This window comes from Mirounga angustirostris, unplaced genomic scaffold (assembly GCF_029215605.1).
Source record: "Mirounga angustirostris isolate CCGP_5_RB_7025 unplaced genomic scaffold, mMirAng1.0.hap1 SCAF_10, whole genome shotgun sequence".
NCBI lineage: Eukaryota > Metazoa > Chordata > Mammalia > Carnivora > Phocidae > Mirounga > Mirounga angustirostris.
Genome location: NW_026991718.1, coordinates 20,140,656 through 20,157,297, shown reverse-complemented (window position 1 = coordinate 20,157,297; position 16,642 = coordinate 20,140,656). Strand labels below are relative to the sequence as shown.

Here is a 16,642-nt window from a genome sequence, read left to right as displayed (position 1 = left end):
AAATGGCTCACATCCCTCCCACGTGCAACATCCCCTCATTGCTCCTGGTGCCCTCACGTCTCATCTAATCACACCCCAGGCTCACAGTGCAGGGCCTCCTGATCAGCTCAGGCCCTGGTGCATGCAAGCCTCCTCAGGGGCGGTGCCTCTGTCATTCCTCTTGGTCCAAGGACTGTGAGTTTAAAAGAAACCATCTCCTCTTCTCCAAACACCCAACACACAATGGTGAGAGGGGGCAGGATGACTTCCGTAAATACATTCAAAGCGGGAGCAGTAGAAGCAGCGGGAGACACACAGCCACTGGGCAATTCTAAAAAGAGCAGGATCTGGGTTGTCAGGGCTCTCTACTTTGGAGGTAAGTGTGCTTCTGCCCTAGGGCCCTGCGAGCTCCCTGGGACTGACTCCTCTGTCCATTGTTCTCTGTGCCTCTTAGCTTTGCCCTCTGGGCTTTTGTTCCACCTTCTGAGATACTCTTCCCGGTCAGGAAGAATTGTGTCCGCTCCTGAGGACCTCTCAGCCTGCTTTCTGCACTTAGAACTCTCCCTGTCCAACGACCCCCCCTGAAAGAGTGTCAGAAAAGAGTCTACTTGGTTAGACAAAAGCCATTCCCGCAATTAATTTAGAGATGGTTCTCCCTTCGTTTTGGGCAGCATGTTGGAGAGCTACGGGGCTATGACCTTATGATTCTTGGAAGCTCCTTTTCTGGAGAGGGCTAATGGCCACCACCTTGTATCTTTCTGAGGTCTTTTTTTTTTTTTTTAAAGATTTTATTTATTTGACAGAGAGAGACAGTGAGAGAGGGAACACATGCAGGGGGAGGAGAGGGAGAAGCAGGCTTCCCTCGGAGCAGGGAGCCCAATGAGGGGCTTGATCCCAGGACCCTGGGATCATGACCTGAGCCGAAGGCAGACGCTTAACCAACTGAGCCACCCAGGTGCCCCTCTTTCTGAGGTCTTTTTTTTTTTTTTTAAAGGTTTTATTTATTTATTTGACAGAGAGAGACACAGCGAGAGAGGGAACACAAGCAGGGGGAGTGGGAGAGGGAGAAGCAGGCCTCCCGCTGAGCAGGGAGCCGGATGCGGGGCTCAATCCCAGGACCCTGGGATCATGACCTGAGCCGAAGGCAGACGCTTAACAACTGAGCCACCCAGGCGCCCCGTCTTTCTGAGGTCTTAACAAAGAGTCACAGCCTCAAACTTAAATTTGATCTTTACCCTGAAGCCATGTCTTACTTGGAGACTCTTGTGGGTTAGAGAGACCAGAAATACAATACTTTATTTTGTTTTGTTTTTTATTTATTATTTTATTATTATTATTTGAGAGAGAGAGAGAGCATGCAAGTGCAAGCAGGGGGAGTGGCAGAGGGAGAAGGAAGAGAGTGAATCTCAAGCTGACTCCCCGCTGAGCGTTAACTCTTGATCCAGGACTCGATCTCACAACTCTGAGATCATGACCTGAGCTGAAATCAGGAGTCAGACGCTTAACCGACTGAGCCACCCAGGCGCCCCTGAACTTCTGGTTTCTTGCTGTCCGTGGCCTTGGCGATCTTCCGCACACTGAAGAGCACGGTCTCGCTTGAGGGCTTGCACTCACCCACGGTGACAATGTTGTCATTATGGATGTCCCTGAAACCGGGGGGCAGGTGCATGGATATGTTCTTGTGGCGTTTCTCGAAGTAGCTGTACTTTAGGATGTGGTGGAGGTAGTCTCGGCGGGTGAAAATGGTCCTTTGCGTCTTCATCTTGGTCAACACACCAGGTGGGATCTGCCTTCAGATGGAGACACTACCAGTAAAAGGGCATTTCTTATCAGTACAGGTGTCCTCAGTGGCCTCCGTGGACATCTCAAAGCCCAGACTGACGTTTCTTTAGTATCACAGAGGCTTCTCAGTGTCTCCAAACAGGCCCCTCTTCTTATTTTGAAAGCTGGTCAGCTGCTTCTGGTAGGCATGCTCACTCTGAATGTCCGCCATCTTCCTGCCCCGCTGAGGAAAGGTCTGTAAGCTTCTTTAAGCAGAAATTTCCAGGTCTGTTTTTTATCCCACCTTTTATTTCATAGCCTAGTACGCAGTAAGTATTCATTAAATAGTAGCTGTTAGTGAGAAAGTCCTAGAAACACAGCGCAGGGCATGGATGTTTGTGTGGGGTTGGCATGGAGTTCCTCCTTGCTGTTTCTCACCAAACACCCAAGTACTGCACAGATTCTCAGTCTCCTCAGGCCCATGACTTTTTCAGAGTTCTGTAGAGCCATGAAAGAATGCTGACTGGTGGGAATGTGGTTTAAGCTGTTAGTCTACGTATAGCGTAGTCTCCTCCTTCATAATCACACTTAACACCTGCATCCCAGCCAGGTGCAGACCCTCTGAGGCCCAACCCAAGCCCAAGGTCTCCCTCTCATCTCTTTTTTTTTTTTTTAATTTTTATTTATTTATTTGACAGAGAGAGACACAGCGAAAGAGGCAACACAAGCAGGGGGAGAGGGAGAGGGAGAAGCAGATTCCCAGCTGAGCAGGGAGCCCGATGGGGGCTCGATCCCAGGACCCTGGGACCATGACCTGAGCCGAAGGCAGACGCTTAACAACTGAGCCACCCAGGCGCCCCTCCCTCTCATCTCTTAAGGACAGAGCTCTCATCACGTGTTCTGACCATGAGTCCTGGGTTTTGAGGAACTTGAAATCTAGTTGAGGAAGCAGAATGGGCACATACGAAAAATACCCCAAACTACTTACTAATCAACATGTCAACAAAGGCAAAAATCAGTCACTACCACTGGGCCTGGCAATGTAGGGGATACAACACCGAAGTGGTCAGGATGCAGTGAGGCTAGTTCTCATACACTGTCTCCTGGAGAAGGCGAAGTTTGGGTTGGATCTAGAAACAGGGTATGGACGGATATTGGTGCAGACAATAGAGGGTGATCTAGTATGAGTGTCTGTGAAGGTCTGGGGTCAAATGAATGAGGTAGGAAATTAGCACTCGATGTGTGGCCCAGAGTAAGCAGATCCGGAGGCAGGAAACAAAAAAGGTTGGGAAGATAAGTGGAGTGACAGATACGTGTTTAAAAGCCTCAGCAAAGCAAACTGTACCCAGCGGGTGTTGTCTGGGTAGCTGAGGTTGCCTCTGTGGGTGCAGTTTGTTTCTGGAATTTTCCTCACCTTCCAGTGGTTTTGCATTCAGGGCCATTAAAGAAGGGAGAAATAGCGGAGGTGGGAGGCTGCTTGGCTCTCCCTGTGTTCCCCGGTTCCAACGGGTAACTTCCTTCTTCTCTGCAATTTGGGCTCTTTGCTCCTGCATCTTTGCAAGAAGTGGAAACATCCCAATGACAGAAAAAGGAGGAACTTTTCTGGTCACCCATGGTTCTAACCCATACCTGAAGCACCCTTTTTTTTTTTTATTCATCATTTGAGAGAGCAAGAATGAGAGAGAGAGAGAACACATGAGAGGGGGGAGGGTCAGAGGGAGAAGCAGACCCCCTGCTGAGCAGGGAGCCCGATGCCGGGACTCGATCCAGGGACTCCAGGATCATGACCTGAGCCGAAGGCAGTCGCCCAACCGACTGAGCCACCTAGGCGCCCCCTGAAGCACCCTTAATAGGACATGAAATTAAGGCCCAGGGGTGGTGAGGCCCAGAGAAGCGCTCAGCAGCGGTGGACCCAGGCCCTAGAAGAATTCATGGTGGGGAACGAGAAGAGGCCGCCACGGGCTGAGCTCTGAAATGCTGAGATGAGGAACATAAATGTGCGGAGGCACGGAGCAGGAGAGGTTAACCGCTAGACAAGGAGACCCGAGACCGGTGAGGGCGAGAAAAGACAGCCCAGCTCAGTACAGGTAACGAGGAAGCGCGTTCTTGTTCTGGGGCTCGCTGGGCTCACGCGTCCTTCTTTCTAGTTCAAGAGAGTTCTAGAGAGGGGCCCGGAAGTGGGGCGCAGAAGAGGAATGGGCATGCGTAGCTCTCTTCTCTTTCGTCCCTCCCATGGTCACAGGGACCCAAAAAACGTTCCAATGTCCAAGGCGACATTCTGGCATAGAAAGCAGCTCAGCACACCTGCCCCAGTCACCCGCGCGGGAACAGCCGGGGGCGCACTCGGGCCCGTGTGGGCACTGGAGACCTGGTGGAGTTGTCTTCCTCCTTCCGCTGAGCTGGTCCACAGAGGCCTTTTGCCCTCTTCCTACAATCAGAACCTCTTCAGATAATTAACTTTAACAAATGGAGAAGCTCAGTGCTTCTCCATTTTGGCTACACATGGTATCACTTGCAGGCACTTTAAAAAAATTCAGTTCATCTAGCATGGGCCTGAGACGGAGGGATTTCCTTTTTAATAATTAACTAATTAATTAATTTTAATTCAATTAACATATAAGGTATTATTTGTTTCAGGGGTATAGGTCTGTGATTCATCAGTCTTATATAATACCCAGTGCTCATTATAACACATACAATACCCAGTGCTCATTATAACACAGAGGGATTTTTTTAACGGCATACCAGGTGATTGGTATGCAGCCAGATTGAAAACAGCTGGATTTACTAATCTTGAGCCACTTTAGAAAGTTTAGTCAACATAGAATTTGTTGATCTTTTGAGGTGTCTGAAAATACCACATAAATAATTAGCCTTTGGGGACGTCTGGGTGGCTCAGTTGGTTGAGCATCTGCCTTCGGCTCAGGTCATGATTCCGGGGTCTGGGATCGAGCCCCACATCAGGCGCCTTGCTTGGCAAGGAACCTGCTTCTCCCTCTGCCTGCCGCTCACTCCTGCTTGTGTTCTCTCTCTCTCTGGCAAATAAATAAATAAAATCTTAAAAAAAAATTAGCCTTTGGTATACCAGCAAAACCTAGGAGATACCTTCCCTTGGATTCTGTGGCCTCTGGGTTGCTTTCCTGGGGAATTCTTTTTTTTTCCTATAGATTTTATTTATTTATGAGAGAGAGGGAGGGAGAGAGCAGGGGGAGGAGTGGAGGGAGAGAGACAAGCAGACTCCATGCTGAGTGTGGAGCCCGATGTGGGGCTCGATCTCAGGACCCTGAGACCATGACCTGAACTGAAACCAAGAGTCGGATGCCTAACCGACTGAGCCACCCAGGCGCCCCTCCTGGGGGAATTCTCGAGGATCTTTAGTGTATCTTTTAGGCTCTGGCCTCCTGAGCTTTCCACAGTATGGCAGAATGGGAGATCCTCCTGTGACCATGAGCACGCAGAAAATACCCTAGTGGCTCAGTGTAGCTGTCCGTTTGGTCCAGTACAATCTTGAGCTTGACACCCAAGGACAGTTCTGTTGAGGAGCACAACTGCTGTCCATAATGTAAATCTCAGAAAGTTTCATTCGTAAGGTTTTCCACGCAATTTGTCACAGACTCTCAGACCTCACAAGACATTACGGAGGGTGAGACTACCCCTGTCTCAGTACTGTCTCTCTTCCTGGCAGTCCTGTCCCCATCCAGCCTCTCAGTCGGTCTCCTGGGCCATCTTCATTTCATGTTTGGACAAGACTGAGAACCAATGATTTTTGGACAAGACTGAGAACCAATGATTTAGCCTCTGGGTGTGTGTGGGGGGGAAGGATTTCCACATTGCTACCCACAGTGCAAAATAGCAGTTCCTATTTATCTCTTCCAAATTTGCCTCTTTCAACCACCATCAGCCCCCTCCGACTGCTGGTATAGAAGATTCAGTGACCGCATCTTTCCGACTCTGTACGCCTTTGGCATATCACCTTTAAGCCCTGGTCTTCCTCTGAAGGCCAGTGTTTGGTTTTTGTCATCATGTAAAGAACGCTCTTTCTGCTTGTTATTTTAATTGCCCTCTATCGAACCCTTTCCAGTCCTGTTATATCCTCTGTAAGTGCCAGAGAATAGAATGACACACAGTATAGTGTCCATTTACTATAATTTGATACAAGGATGGGATTGTGATATTTTGTGTCCAGGATTCTTATTTGCATGTCATCAGGGACTTTTGGTGGGAGGGGTGAAGGGCAGGGCAGTGGATTCATAACTTTAAGAAATGGTTTTCAGGTTCATTAAATTATTTCCCTTGAGCTGCTATTACCTTCTTGTTGCCCACAGATGCTCAGCAGGCAGATGTCTGCCCTCCCACACAGCTCGCTAACATCCTTCTGCCGCTTTATTTCTACCACTGTAAGCTCACTACCTGGCCAAACTTGGTGTCACAGACGACCTTGGTGACTCCACTGTGTACCTCTTCCTCGGATCATTTATAACCATGGAAATTAAGACTTGGATGTTCAGACAGCAGAATGCAAACGGGACAGGTTTTAATAATAGATTTTGAAAAATATTCTTTCTTGTTTTCAAAAAAGTGCATATTCATTTAAGACTGTTGGAAAATATAAACAACTACAAAGAAAATTAAAAGCACTCCTAATCCTACCTCCCAGAGATAATCTCTGCTAATATTTTGGTTTCCGTTCTTCCAGTCTTTTCTTCAGGAAGCACAACACCTCCCCCCATAAAACTCTTTCCCTCTATCTTTTTTAACACAAACACCAAGAAGCAAAACGGTATGAATAATTGGCAATAATTGTCATTTGCCTAAGTCCTCTCCCAGCTTTCCACCCACGGGGTAACTATTTTCTCAGAGTCTGTGTTTGTTATTTCCTTGCTTTATAAAAGTGATTTTATAAATTGTTTGGGTTTACTTGATTTTAAGCTTTATAAAAATGGTATCATGCTCTAATCATACGTCTCTTGCTTTTCTTCACTCAAAAAACACATTGGTTCACTTATCCATGCTGTGTTGTGTAGATAGAGTTCATTCGTTGTGACAGCTATTCAGTATTTCCGTTGTAGAGATGCACACGGTTTGTGTTCATTCGTTTCTTGCTGGTCACGTGGATTGTTCTTAGTATTTTGTCATTGTAAACATTGCTTGTACATGTGTCGAGAGTGTCTTTGGGGTGAAATCTTTGGCTATAAAGTATGTTTCCAACTGATCAGCCTCCTGTCCGCCATTTGGAATCGTCAGACTTTAAAACTTTTGCCTTTCTAGTAGGTTTATAATATTGTAGTATTAATTTGCATTTTCTTGAATACTAATGAACTTCAGGATCTTTTCATGCATTTACTTGCCATATGTGTTTACCCTCCTATAAAATGTCTGCTTGTATTTTTGAAACTTTTCCGCTAGCGGTTGTTTGTCTCTCACAAATATATATATTTTAAAGATTTTATTTATTTATTTGACAGAGAGAGACACAGTGAGAGAGGGAACACAAGGGGGGGAGTGGGAGAGGGAGAAGCAGGCTTCCCATGGAGCCGGACCGTGGAATCATGACCTGAGCCAAAGGCAGACACTTAACCAACTGAGCCACCCAGGCGCCTATCTCAGAAATATTTTTAAGCAAAATTTGAAATTGTACTCACATATCATTTTATACTCTTCTATGACATAAAACATTCTTTTAGGGGCGCCTGGGTGGCTCAGTTGTTAAGCGTCTGCCTTCGGCTCAGGTCATGATCCCAGGGTCCTGGGATCGAGCCCCGCGTTGGGCTCCCTGCTCCACGGGAAGCCTGCTTCTCCCTCTCCCACTCCCCCTACTTCTGTTCCCTAACTGTGTCTCTCTCTGTCAAATAAATAAAATCTTAAAAAAAAATTCTTTTATACTATCATTTTCATGGCGGTGACATCTTCTATCTCATGGATATCTTGTAATTTAATCGAAGTTTTATACCTGTTTTTTTTTTTCAATTTTAGTTTTTAGAAGTAATTCTGGTAAGATATCCTAATGCATAAATATAATTACACATCACTAAATGTTTTTGTCAAAGAAGCTTCAAGAATTTGGATTTCTGGGTCAAAGGATATCAACATTAAAAAATATTGATATAGGGACGCCTGGGTGGCTCAGTCGGTTAAGTGTCTGCCTTCGGCTCAGGTCATGATCCCAGGGTCCTGGGATCGAGTTCCGCATCGGGCTCCCTGCTCCACGGGGAGCCTGCTTCTCCCTCTGCCTCTGTCTCTCTCCCTGTCTCTCATGAATAAATAAATAAAATCTTTAAAAAAAAATATTGATATATATTTCCAAATCATTTTAAAGGTTCTATAATTTATATTTCTTCAAAAAACTCTTTAACACTGGATATTAAATATCAAATATTTTGCTAATTTGTAAATATTAGCAATAAAGATAATATTTTAAATTGTTTATTGGCCACTGTGTTTCATCTTTTCCTGGTATTCTTTTTTTTCCAGCTTATAGTTTGCATTCAGCTGAAGGTATATCTAAGTACTATACACAAAATTTCTTGGTTTACTTCTTTCTCCCTCTTCATGTGGTTATGTCATTCATTTGACACGCAACTGGGTTTATTTGTTTCTGTTTGCATCTAGTTACAGGTTTTTAATTTTTTCTTATGCTTGTTGGTTTAATTTTATTATGATTTTTAGTAGTTTTATTTATTTAAATAATCTCTACACTCCACATGGGGCTCAAACTCATGACCCCGAGATCAAGAGTCGCATGCTCCTCCGACTGAGCCAGCCAGGTGCCCCTTAATTTTATTTTTGAATGTATATAACATTAACATGTTTCCAAAGCCAAAACTACCCCAAAAGATATCCTCAAAATTGTCTCTCCCTCTCTTACCCTTTCTGCCTGTTCCCTCACCCAACATCTTATAGGCAACCAATTTCATTGTTTTCTGGTTTATTTTTCTTGTGATGATATTTTACTAAAAGAAGCAAATCCCTTTTATTTTCTTATTTCTTATCTTTATTATCCAAAAGGTAACATACTATATATTTGCTTTTGTACTTTGCTTTTCAAACTTAATAATATACTTGGGAAATTACTATGAATCAGTTCATGAAGATATTCCTCATTCCTTTTTAGTGCTTCCTAGGAGTCAATTATAAGTTTATTTAACCAGTCTTCTCCGTTTGGACATTTAGGTAGCTTCCAATATTCTGCCAATACAAGTAACGGTACAAAGAAGAAGCGTACATATGTAGGTGTACATGTTATTTCTGGAGATATCTTTAGGACAAGTTCCTAGAAGTTGGAGAGCTAGGTTGAAAGGTAAATACACAGAGGCACCTGGGTGGCGCAGACGGTTAAGATCTGACTCTTGGTTTTGGCTCAGGTTGTGATCTCAGTTGCGGTCTCAGGGTCATGATCTCAAGGTCATGAGATTGAGCCCTGCATCGGGCCCCGCACTCAGCATGGAGTCTGCTTAAAACTCTCTCTCCCTCTCCCTCTGCCCCTCCCTCCTCTCCCTGCCATTTCTCTCTCTCTCATAAATAATCTCAGAGGGGCACCTGGGTGGCTCAGTCATTAAGCGTCTGCCTTCGGCTCAGGTCATGATCCCAAGGTCCTGAGATCGAGCCCCACATCGGGCTCCCTGCTCCACGGGAAGCCTGCTTCTCCCTCTCCCACTCCCCCTGCTTGTGTTCCCTCTCTCACTGTGTCTATCTCTGTCAAATAAATAAATAAAATCTTTAAAAAAAATAATCTTATAAAAAAAAAGAAAGGTAAATGCACAGATTGTTCATTAGATATTGGTAAGTGCCCCTCTAAAGGGGTTGTACTATTTCCCATTTTCTCTAGTAATATTTGTCTCCCCATAACCTCAGCAACAGAGTGAGGCTGTGTATGGCTGGACAGTCGTCCCAACACCATAATAAAAAGTCCTTCTTTGTCTCAGCCGTTCGACTGCTTCTCATATACTAGAATTCACATGCAGTTGGACTGATTTCTGTACCTTCTACTTGGTTACACTGGCTGCCTATTCATGTGCCAGAATCACACTGTTTTCAGTCAAGAGGCTCCATAGTGAGTTTTGATATTTATTAGAGCTAGCCTTCTCTCATATCTCTTTTCAGTGTTCCATTAGCTGTTCCTGAGTGTTTATTTTTCCACAAGAACTTTGGTATCAATTTGTCTAGTTCCAGAAAACAAGAAAAAACTTGTTTCTATTTTGGGAGAATCATATTAAATTTATAAATTAACATAAGGAAAACTGTCATCTTAATGATGTTGAGCTCTTTTAACCAAAACCAAAGGATGTCTCCTTCAAGTATACTTTTGTGTCTTTCAGGATCGTCTTATAGTTTTCTTTTTTTCAAAGAACCAGATTTATTGAGACATAATTCATATACCTTTCAATTCATCCATTTAAAGCATACCATTCAGTGGTTTTAGTATAATCACAGACTTGTGAACTCATCACCACAATCATTTTAGAACATTTTCATCAACTCAAAAAGTAATCCCATACCTGTTAGCAGTTCTTTCCTAATCCCTCCAACCCCTCCAGCCAACTACCAACCACCAACCTACTTTCCGTCTCTGTCAATTTGTCTATTCCTTATATCCCATATAAATAGAATCACATAATATTTGGTCTTATGTGGCTGGCTTCTTTCACTTGGCATGTTTTCAAGTTTCTTCCATGTTATAGCATGTGCTGCATTCTGTCTTGTTTTTGTTTTTTAAGAGAAAGAGAGCGTGCATGTATGTGTCGGGTTGGGTGGGTGGGAGAGGGAGTGGGAGAGGGAGAGGAAGAGAGAATCCTAAGCAGGCTCCATGCCCAGCACAGAGCCCAAGGTGGGCTCTCGAGCCTGAGATCACAACCTGAGCAGAAATCAAGAGCTGGCCGCTTAGCTCACTGAGCCACCCAGGTGCCCCTGCTCTGTTCTTTTTTATTGCTAAATACTACTCCATCGTATGGGTGGATGTACCACATTTTGTTTATCCATTCATCAGGTGATGGAGTTTGGGGTCTTTTTCACTTTTTGGCTGTTATGAATAAGACTGTGAACATTTGTGTATAGGTTGTTGTGTGGGCATATATTTTCAAGTTTCTTGGGGTATATACCTAGAAATAGAATTGTTAGAGCATATGATAATGCTATTTTAATATTGCAAGGACTGCCAAGCTGTTTTCTGAAACAGTTGCACCTTTTTACATTCCCACCAACTATGTATCAAGGTTCCAGTTTCTTCACATCCTCACCAACACTTGCTATTGTCTGTGATTTTGTTGGGAGCCATCCTAGTGGGAGTGAAGTGGTATCTCATGTTTTTGATCTACATTCCACTAAGAGCTCATTATGTTGAACATCTTTACATGTGCTTATTGGCCAGATATATATATCTTCTTGGAAGAAAAGTCTGTTCAAATCCTTTTCTTATTTTTCAGCTGAGTTATCTGTGTTATAATTGTGTTGTTCATACATTCCCAATATAAGTACCTTACCATATATATTATTTGGAAATATTTACTCCCATCCTGTAGGCTGTCTTTGCATTGTTTATGGTGTCATTTGATGCACAAAGGTATTTAATTTTGATAAAGTCAAATTTATCTACTTTTTCTTTTGTCATTTGTGCTCATGTGTGTATCTAAAGAGGCTTTGCCAAGGTAACAAAGATTTACACTATGTTTTCTTCTAAGAGTTTTACAGTTTTAGCCTTTTTACTTAGGTTGTTGGAGTCCTATTCAGTACTGAATGTGACTATATTTGAAGATAGGGTCTTGAAAGAGATAATTATATTAAAATGAGGTCATTAGGGGGCACCTGGCTGGCTCAGTTGGAGGAGCATGCTACTCTTGATCTTGGGTTCATGAGTTCGAGTCCCACATTGGGTGTAGAGATTACTAATAAATACATAAGTAAGTAAATAATAAAAAAAATAAAATGAGGTCATTAGGGTGGGCCCTACTTCACTATGACTAGTATCCCTAGGACAGACACTCACAGTATTCAGTGAAGACCATGTGAAGACACAGGGAGGAGAAGGCTATCTAAAAGCCAAGGAGAGAGGCCTCAGAAGAAACCAATCCTTCTGGCACTTTCATATTGGACTTTTAGCCTCCAGAACCGTGAGGAAATAAATTTCTATTCTTTATTTTTTTTTTTAAGATTTTATTTATTTATTTGTCAGAGAGAGAGAGAGCGAGTACACAAGCAGGGGGAGCAGCAGGGCAGAGGGAGAAGCAGGCTCCCTGCTGAGCAGGGAGCCCTATGAGGGGCTTGATTCAAGGACCCTGGGATCATGACAAAGGCAGATGCTTAACTGACTAAGCCACCCAGGTGTCCCATAAATTTCTATTCTTTAGGTCAGTCTGCGGTACTTTGTTATGGTAGGTCTAGCAGACTAATATAAAACCCTACTTGGTAACTGAATGTTATTTTCTTTTAATTTAATTTAATTTAATTTAATTTAATTTAATTTAATTTAATTTAATTTAATTTAATTTAATTTAATTTATTTGACAGAGACACAGCGAGAGAGGGACACAAGCAGGGGGAGTCGGAGAGGGAGAAGCAGGCTTCCCGCGGAGCAGGGAGCTCCATGCGGGGCTCGATCCAGGACCCTGGGATCATAATCTGAGCCGAAGGCAGACACCCAATGACAGCCACCCGGGTGCCCCAGTATGTTATTTTCTTAAATCATATGGGTCTTGTGCTTTTTTGGGAGAAATAACTTTCTCTATTTCTTTTCCTCTAGTATAGGAGTGACAAACTGCAACTCATGGGTCAAATCAAGTTGGCTGCCTATTTTTTTTTTTTTAAGATTTTATTTATTTGTTTTAGAGAGAGAAGGGGCAGAGGGTGAGGGAGAGAAGCAGACTCCCTGCTGTGCAGGGAGCCCAATGTGGGGCTTGATCTCTCCACCCTGAAATCAGAACCTGAACCAAAACCAAGAGTCAGACGCTTAACCAACTGAGCCACCCCAGCGCCCCTGGCTGCCTGTTTTTGTAAATGCAGTTTATTTGGGACAAAGCCACACTCACTTCTTTGTATATATCTATGGAGGCTTTTTGCTTCAATGGCAGAGTTGAATATTAGATCTGCAAACCCCAAACATTCACTATCTGGTGCTTTAGAAAAAAATGTGCTGACCCCTGCTTTAGTAAATACTTAGGATGGGCTTATATGCATATTATTCTTTGAGTTCTTGCATTTTAAAAAGACTGTTTGTTTTTATTTTTCTTCTATAGAGTTCAATGCTTGAAAAACAGTGTGGATGGGTGGATACAAAATCCCTTAGCTTGCATTTTCTTTGCTTGAGTTTTTAGAAAATGCTGCATCACTATTGCCTTGCTTTGCTCTTGAGAAGTCTGATGCCAGATATTTTGGTTACCAGATTCCGTAACAATCTACTTTGAAAAGTAATGGTTTAAGGTGAGAGCTATTTTGATTATAATTTCACAATTTTGGGGGTCAGGAATTTGGGTGGGGTTTGGCTGGATTATTCTTCTGTTCCACATAGCTTCAACTGGGGTCACTCAGTGGTACCCAGCTGATGGATGAACTGATATAGAGCATTCATGATGACTTCACTCACATCGGCTAAGGCCAGCTAGCCTCTCTCCCTCTCTATGCCATCTCAGAGCCTCTCCACAGGGAGTTAGATTTTTTAAAAAAGATTTACTTATTTTATTTTAGAGAGAGAGACTGCATGAGTGGGAGGGGTGGGGGGGGAGAGAGAATCACAAGCAGATTCCATGCTGAGCGCAGAACCAGATGCGGGGCTCTATCCCAGGACCCTGAGATCAAGACCTGAGCCGAAACGAAGAGTCGGACACTTAACCAACTGTGTCACCCAGGTGCCCACGGGGGTTAGATATTCCATATTGTGGCTCAGGACTTCAAGAGCAAGTGTTCTCAAAGATCCCGGTGGATTCTTAAGACTTTTATGACCTAGGCTTGGAAGTCCCATATACATCACACATTCTGTTGGTCAAGCAATTCACTTGGGCCAGCCTGGATCAAAAGGAGGGACAAAGAATTTGCAGACTTCTTTAATGTACTGCAGCCCCATGTCCTTACCTTTTTAAGTAATTTGAACTTTTTGCACTGAGGCTTTGAAAAATTCTTATTTTTGTCTAATAGTTTTAAGAGGTTGGCTCTTAGAATTGATCATTTTGTGATGATTTCCCCAAGTACACTGGGGCTCTTTCATTATAGGTTTACATTTTCTTATTTCCAGAAAGTTTCATTATATGTGGAACTTCAGCTGCACCTATGTTGGACGTTCTTTGCTTGTACTCAAATGACATTCCAAACTGAGACAGAAATAAGCACAAAGGTATTGAAGCAAGGGAAAGTAGGAACATTGCAGGAGTTTGCTTGGGATGTGTGTGGGAAGTGACAAAAGAGGGAGTGGGGAGATGGACAAGGGCTAGATAAATGGAAGGTCTTGTGTGCTATGCTGAGCAGTGACATACACAGGCAGCACATTCTGGAAAGTTTTTTCTGACATGCAGTATGGAATACGGAATGGAAGGAATGAGACCATCAACAGGATTGTTGAGTGAGGTGGGGATGGGAAGGAAGGAATCAAGGATGACTCCCAGGTTTCTGAACTGGGCAACTGAGTGGACAGTAATGCTAAAGACTTTTAGACACGTAGAGCTTTGTAGTGTCTGTAGGGCATCCAGGTGGAGAAGTCCAGCAGGCTTTGTGTCTGTGGAGCTCAGATGAGTGGTCTGAGCCAGATAACTCACTTGATAGATGCTGGTGTATGTGGCAGACGAAAACAGGGAGTGGATGGAATGGCATCGGGAGATGGTGTGGGGTGAAATGAAAGCTGAGAACAGAACCCAGGAGACTCAGGCGAGGTCAAGAGGGGTGAGGAGGTGAGTCATGTCGTGAAGGCCAAGGGAGTTTCAAAAAGAGGAGGGTGCTTTGTGTCGTCAAATGCCACCAGGAGCTCAGTAATACAAGGACTCAAAAACAGCCTGTGGCATTTAGCATTAAGCAAGCCCTTAATGACTGAGCGGTGCAGTGACGTGGTGGCGACAGAAGTTACAGGGCCGTGGGTTGATGAGGGAGAAGCTGCTGAGTTGGCAGAGAGGAGTGCAAACTACTTTCAGGATGTTTGTGAAGGAAAATACTGACAGGGACCAAGCAGTACCTAGAACACAATGCAGAGGGACAGAGGTGTTTCTTTTTCTTGAGGACAAGAAAAGCTCGAACATGGCAGACGGTGAAGGAAAAGGTACGAGTGGTTGATAATTTTGGGAGTGAGAGCTGGGGCATGATCGAAATATGTTTGAAAGGAGTTTTCTGAGGGTGTGGGAAGTGATGAGGTACAGAATGGCGCAGGAGAGATGCTAATACAAGTGTACTTAATTTCCAGAATAGTTTATTCTAGTCTAGCTCACGTACTGAAATTACCTCGGTTTCAATCGATAGGGCAAATATAGCAAACAATATGGACATATTTATTTTATCTCATTTACACATCTTTTCTCCAAAGGGTAGGATCAATGTTTTACCCTTTCAAAGCCTCCCACATAGTTGGTGCTCAGTAAGTAGTAAATGAATAAACAAGACGTCTCTTGCCTGTATTCTGAGTATCTCAGCATATTCAGAACACAGTCAAGACCCTGCATACACGTGAAAAATTCTTCTAAGTGTGCAAAAGAGTCCCAAAATTCATGTGTGAAAGGTGATGTCCTTTTTTTGAGGAACCTGTTTACCCTCACTGAACAAAGTTGGTTACCAGCATTTTCTTCACCATAGGAGTTTAAAAATAGGAAAATGAGAGGAGGAGGAAGAGGATGTTCTAAAGGCAGGCAGGCCGACAGACAGCAGGAGGAGGCGCGATCTGCCTTACCATAAGGTGCCAGAAAGCAGTGAAAACCAGACGCAAAGCATACTGGCTTGGGGGCTCTTCGCTTAGGGACTTCCATCCCGCACTCACACAGCAATTGTCCTTAAAGGACTGCTGATCTGGGCCTTAAGAAATGGCGAGAAAAACGATCCTTTGAACCATCACCAAAAAAAAAAAAAAAAAAAAAAAAGCATAGCTGTTCCTAATTTCGAATCATCTCCTGTGTTTCACACAGTTTGGAAAGGATTCTATCAGAAATGGATAATATTAAAACAAAAGAGCTGATGCTGAGATGGTGAACCTGGGTCCCCTCAGTTCCCTTGTCCAGGCTGTTTACCTAGCCTGGATGCGCTCCTTTTTTTCTCCTAGAACGTCTTTCTTTTTCTTCCTTCCAGGCGCAACACAAATACCACCTCTTCCAGGAACCCCTCCACACGGTCCAGGCGGAAGTAATCTCTTCCTCCTCTGCCCTCCCATAGCATCTCCTTGTGGCTTGGCTTTGCATGGGTCACCAGGCCGGGTTGTTTACACGGCTGCTTTTGCACTAAATTATGCGCACCTCGAGACCAGGGGCCGTGACCGTGACGGGGTACCTACCCAGCACCTGGTACAGCGCTAGGCGCGGAGTCGGTGCTCCGTAAGCGCTCGCTGAGTTGAATCAATTTGGAAAAATCCCTCAGGGCGGGCAAGATCTCTTGCTCGAGGCGCGGATGAATGATTCAAGGGTGGTTTTTTGCATTCTTTACCTTAGAGTCACGGCGCGCCGAGTATCCAGCTGCCCGGCACATACCTGTGGAGTTGAAACGCACCTCCGCCGCCCGCCGCCCGCCGCCAGCCGCCAGCGTGCGGGACCAGCCCCAAGGGGGCAGGTTTCCCCCGCGCGTCCGCACGCCGGCCGGGGAGCTGGTGCGGGGGGGCCCGGGTCCTGCTCGGCCGCAGGGGGCGGGGTTCAGCGGGAACTCGGCCCGCTTGCCCGCCCCCTCCTCCGCGCGGCGGAAGCCCCGCCCCCGGCCGCGCGCTCGCGCAGGCGGCGCGTGCCCGCCCCCCGCCCTGCGC

General features: G+C 44.7%; 1 pseudogene; it reads right to left on the bottom strand.

Moving 5' to 3' along the window:
• Positions 1-1,015: 1,015 nt before the first annotated feature.
• LOC135361719 (small ribosomal subunit protein uS17-like) lies at positions 1,016-7,205 on the bottom strand (annotated as a pseudogene).
• Positions 7,206-16,642: the final 9,437 nt, after the last annotated feature.